The sequence below is a fragment of the Bos mutus genome, chromosome 5 (genome assembly GCF_027580195.1).
Source record: "Bos mutus isolate GX-2022 chromosome 5, NWIPB_WYAK_1.1, whole genome shotgun sequence".
Taxonomy (NCBI): Eukaryota; Metazoa; Chordata; class Mammalia; order Artiodactyla; family Bovidae; genus Bos; species Bos mutus.
In genome coordinates this window covers 110,573,676-110,579,770 of record NC_091621.1, presented here as the reverse complement: position 1 = coordinate 110,579,770, position 6,095 = coordinate 110,573,676, and positions in this window count along the sequence as shown.

Below are 6,095 nucleotides of genomic sequence, written 5' to 3'. Positions count from 1 at the left end.
CCTTGGAAGCCCACGTAGGTATATATATATATATAGAGAGAGAAAGGCATCCCATATGTCCCCTCCCTCTTGAACCCCCCTCCCACCTTCCTCCCCATCCCACCCCTCTAGGTTGTCCCAGAGCACCAGCTTTGGGTTCCCTGCATCATACAGAAGACTGTCTCTATGGTCGGGGTTTCTTAAAGTGGCTTCACCACCCATACCCTCCAGCACTCCACCCTTCCTAAAGGAGTAGCATGTGGGCTTCTGAGGGTGGGGTTGAGAATCTGGTTTCTCCACCAGGCTTTGCAGCTCCACGTGGGGTTTGCAGGCCAGCAGGAGCAGCTGTGGTACCTGGGAGCTTGTGAGAAACCCCAAGTCCAGGCTCCGCCCTGACCTCCTGAGTCAGAATCTGCACTTTAACATGCACCCCACGCCCCGCCCAGGGATCAGGGGCATCTCATTTTGAGAAGCCCTGAGTGGGCACTGGGCCAGCCTTGGAGGAAGGACTGGGACCTGAGGCTTTGCCCATGACTGACCTTGGTCAAGCCATGCCCCTCTCTAAGAGCCTTAATTTGCTTCTCCATCAAATGAGTATTTTTCAATCCCAGTCCCATGTTGACGCTGTGCCCAGAGGTTTTGTCCAGCCTGGCAGGCTTAGGGGCGGGGAAGTAGAAGCAGTCACCCCAGGCCACCACGCTGGGGGCCTCATCTCTGTTGGCTGTTGTGTTGATCGTGGATGGCCCCACCTGGGGCTGGGAAGAGGCCCCCTTTCTGAGATGCCATCAGTCCAGCCTGGCTGTCCAATTTGCAGGGCTGTGGCGAAGGTGATGAAGACAAGGCAGCCTCACCCCCTGCGGCTGTTCCCATCAACCCTTGGGGGACCTCTGTGCTGAGCACTGGGTGTGTAGAGTTGAACAAGAACTGGCCCTGCCCCCGACTGAGGCCACAAAAACAGGTCACATAGGGTTGGGTTCTAGAAGGCTGTGGGAACCCAGGGGAGGCCCCCAGCCCACAGGTAGAAGAGGATTTTGGGGGTGGTTTTGGACTATGACTTTTCTAGATGGAAAAATGGGTCCATGGAGTCACAAGAGTCAGACTCGACTGAGGGACTGAAAAACAACAACAAGATGAAAAAATCAGGAAGGTTTTCCAATTCCAAGGGGAAAGCATGAGCAAATGCCCTGTGAACCTCCCTAGTGTGTTCAGGGAACCCATGGGGGAGCAAGCTTGTGGGGTGTGGGGGAAATGTGCCCCATTCCCTTGTAGTGATGGGTTTAGGAATGGGCATGGGATATAGTTCCAGCCAATGAGATGGCCCAGGAAAGTCTTGACTGGGGTGGAGGGATGGAGCAGATCATCCTCAGAGGTCTTCCTTACTCTTAGGGGCACAAGGAAGGGAGGCCTCTCTCTCCTGACCTTTGGACAGTGCTGGGTGAAGTCCCCATGTTGCCACCATTTTAGCTCATTAATATGCTAAAGATGGTGGAACAGAAAGAAAGAAGAACCAGAATCCCTGAGCCATCAAATCACCCAGGCTTGGTGCTGCCGTGATTCAGGACTTCCCGTCTCATGGGATAAGAAGCATGCCGTGGGCAGCCCCAGTAACCAGATAGTTGAGTCCAGGGCCCTGCCCATCCTCACCAGGCCCTGTTGCCCCAGACCAGCCCCTCCTGGACATCATTCTAGCCCATCCCCTGCCTCCGTGACTCTCTCAGTCCAACTCGGGCTGCCCATGTGGCACCTGGGCTGTGGCAACACCCTCCCCACCAGCTCCCTCCCACCCCACCCTCTCCGCAGGCAGGGCTTCCCAGACAAACTAAAAAATCAGGCCAACCTATGAACAGGTGCCCCACCTCAGCTGTTGAAAAACAATGAGATATCCCTCCCCACCCCACCCCACTAGAATAGCTCAAATCAACAGAACTAACAATACCAAGTGTCTTGAGGATCTGAAAAACGAATTCTCACACAGGGCTGGTGGGAGTACTCTAGGTACCAGCACTATGAGGAACTGTTGGCAGTTTCTTATAAAGTTAAACGCACACCTACCTGTGACCTCGCATTTCCACTCCTGCATGTACACCCAAGAGAAATGAGTGCTGAGGTCTACAAAATGACTAGTACAATAATATTCATGTCCACCTTACTCATAGTAGCCCAAATCTGAAGACAGTACTCATGCCTGTCAACAGTAGATTGAATAAATGGTGGCATATTCATACATTAGAATACAATAGGGAAATAGAGAATTACTGCCACATGCAACCGCACAATGAGTCTTCCAGACATGGTGTTAAGTGAAAGAAGACAGCCACAAAAAGGCCCACGTTGGACCTTCCCTAGTGGTCCAGGGGCTAAGACTTCAAGCTCCCAAGCAGGGGGCCCAGGTTTGACCCCTGATGAGGGAACTAGATCCCACATATTGCAACTAAAAAAAAAAAAAAATAGATCCCACATGCTGCAATGAAGACAGAAGATCCTGCATGCTGCTCTAAGACTTGACGCAGTCAAATACCTTTTTTCAAAGAAGGTCCATGTTGTACAAGTCCACTTATAGAAGTTCAAGAACAGGCAAAACGTCACTATGGAGACAGTCTTCAGAACAGTGGGTTCCTCTGGGTTCCTGGTGTGGTACATGGACTAGTGGTAGGCACAAGGGAGATTTCTGGGGTGCCAAAAATGTTCCGTATCTGGACCAGGGAGGTCACATGTAAAAACCTACCTCGTTGCACACAATGATTTGTGCATTTGACTACCTGAATCGTGTCTAGTTTTTTACGAAATCCAAGTTTCTAGCAGGTGCCCAGGTGAAGCTCCTAGGAAAACTGCAATTACCTGTCACACCAGGAATTTGGCCAAAGCCACATGGTTTGGCTGCTAGGTCTGGTCTCCTCAGGCAGCCAAGCAAGTGCTGTGGAAAGAGCACAGGGCAGGGTATCAGACACACCTGTCTGGGTTCAAACCCCAATTGCTGCCTCCAGCAGACTACATGAACCTCATGAAGTCACATCCCTCTCTGGGTTTATTTCCCCATCTCTCTTTTTCCCCTTAGAACAGGGGTCCCCACCTCCTACACCATGGACCCTTTAGGAACGTGGCTGCACACCAGGAGGTGAGCGGCAGGAAAGCCAGCGAAGCTTCCATCTGTGTTTACAGCCACTCACCATCACTTGCGTTACCACCTGAGCTCCTCCTGCTCAACAAACTCAGTCAGTGGAATGCACTTGAATCAACTCCCACATCCTTGGAAAAATTGTCTTCCTACAAAACTGATCCCTGTTGTCAAAAAACTTAAGGACCCCTGCCCTAGGCATGCAAGCACAGTCTTTATTTATTTACTTAGGCAGAGTCTCTCAGCTTGTGGGATCTTAGTTCCTTGAACAGGGATCGAACCTGTGCCCCCAGGAGTGGAATCGAGGAGTTCTAACCACTGGGCCACCAGGGAAGTCCCTATTTCCCCATCCTCTTAAGTGGAGATGATAATGCCTGCCACAGAGTTATTCAGGTATTGAATTACCAACTGTTTCAATGATCTATAAACTTAATGGTTTAGAAAATTTTATTATTACCACACTTGGTCCTGTGGGTAGACTGGGCTCAGCTGGGCAGTTCTCTTGCTGTCTGTTCTGCAGTGGCTGTCAGTAGTGGCAGGGCTGGAGTTTCCTGAATGGTCACTGGGGTTGGCCATCGTAGATGGCTTCTTCACTCATATCTGGGCTTCAGCTGGGATGGTGGTGATAGCAGAGGCCATTGGACATCTCTCTTTCTTTCTCTATGTGGTCACTTCATATGGCTAGCTTGGGCTTCCTCACGACACGGCAGTCTCCAGGCAGTCTGTAGTCTGACTTCTTACATGGTGGTTTACTTCCCTAGAGAGTTTCAAATGATGCTGGAAGCATCTACATGCCTCTTAGGACTTAGGCTTGGAAGTGCTGTGACACTGCTTCCATCACATTTGTCAAAAACAAGTCATAGGGCCAACCCAGATTCAAGGGAGGGGGACAACACCAGGGCATGAGTGCTGGGGGGTGGTTCACGGGGAGCCAGCTTTTTCCTCTGTGTTCCTGCTTCTCTACCTAACTCTCCAGCTCCTCTTTCTCAGTCTCCTTTGTGGAATTCTCTTCTGCTATCAGCCCTCTAATGCTGGGGTTCCCCAGTGTCTGACCTCAGCTCTCCTATCTTCTACACGTTCTCCTGTGACAAGCTTGCTCTCTGTCTTTGATCTCTGCTACTAGCTGCTACTGCTAAGTCACTTCAGTTGTGTCCGACTCTGTGCGACGCCATAGATGGCAGCCCACCAGGCTCCTCCGTCCCTGTAATTCTCCAGGCAAGAACACTGGAGTGGGTTGCCATTTCCTTCTCCAATGCATGAAAGTGAAAAGTGAAAGTGAAGTCGCTCAGTTGTGTCCGACTCTTAGCGACCCCATGGACTGCAGCCTACCAGGCTCCTCCGTCCATGGGATTTTCCAGGCGAGAGTAATGGAGTGGGTTGCCATAGTCCTCAGCTTTTGTCTGTCTCCAGTCCAGACCTTTCTCAGAAACTCCAGGCCTGGGCAGCCTCAATCTCAGGGCTGCTATCAAAGTCCTGTCTTCCCTCCAACCTACTCCTCTTCAGTTAATTACAAGAACGTGCGGTCAGCACAGAGGATGCAGCAAATCCAGCCTGGGAGGTCAAGGGAGGCTTCCTGGAGGAGGTGGCCCTGGAGCTAAGCCAGAACTAGCTAGAACGTATTCCAGGTCAAATGAATACCATGTTCAAAGGCACTAGATGGGAGAAGAAGATCTATCTATATATATATATATGGGTCACTTTGCTATACAACAGAGATTGGCACAACATTGTAAATCAATTATACTTCAATAAAAATAAATAAATAAAAATTTAAAGGCACTTGATAGGTCTTCCCTGGTGGTCCCGTAGTTGAGAGTCTGCCTTCCCGTGCAGGGAACATGGGTTCAGTCCCTGGTTGGGAAACTAAGATCCCGTGTGCTGCATGGCGTGGTCAAAAAAAAAAGATACTAGATGGAAAGAAAAGTCCATTCAGGGACAGAGCAGCTGTATGTGGATTGAGGTTGACATATATAGAGGGATCCAAAATGAGGCTGGAGGAACAAGCCAGACCTGGAATTCAAACTGCAAGGAGGGTGGGTACCATGGGTCCAAGCTCTTGATGCATTCTTAACCCAGTGGGGAGCCATTGGGGAGTTTTAAGTGGGCACTGCCCTAGTTCAGGATGAGGATCTGGGCAAAGATGGGAGTGTGCACAACCCCTTCAGCACACGGGGTAGGTGAAGGCTCTGAGCTGGCCTTAGGGGTGGCATGTAGTGGGGGTTGGAGAGGAGAACAGGACCCCAAGGAAGAGCAGTAGGTAGGTTCCCAACAGCCCCAGGGAGTGAATGCTTTGAGAAGCGACTGGCTGACGGGCTGGGAGAAAAGGCCTATTAAGGGCCTGTTGGATTTCCTCAGGCCACAGAGAGTGGGGAGCTGTGTGTGGGACGGGGGCTATGGGGAGAGGACAAAGTTTTGTCATTTCCTTACCACCTTCACTCTTTACACCTTGTCAGACTTGATTCTGCCCCTCAGCTCCAGGGACCCACAGCTCCTCTGAGAAGAGCGGGGCAATGTCACCTCAGAAGGCACTGGTGATGCAGCCCTTCCCTTCCGCCTCCTCTGATGCCTGTGGGAGGCAGGATGAGGAGCAAGAAGAGCTCAGGTCGGCGGCGGGGGCAGGGGAGTAAGGGGCCCAGAGAGTCCTTCAACCGTATCCTAGCTCCTAGGCAAACTTGGGCAAGTTATATAAATTTTCTGTGCCTCAGTTTCCTCATATGTAAAATGGGAATAGTAGTACATCCCTCTCAGGAATGTTGTGAAGCTCAAAAATGAGCCAAAAGATGTAACATGGTGAGAAAAGTTCCTGGGATCTAGTAAAATCCAATAAAAATGTTATTGCCATGATTGTTATTGTTATGGGATGGTTATAAGGATTAAATGAAATGATGGAAGTACAATGCATGGCATGGGGCCCACAATTCAGTATTTCAAAAACAGGAACTATTATTTTTTATTTGTAGTCAGAGGTTAGCCGACTGCCCCTGCCCTTTGCCATTTCCAG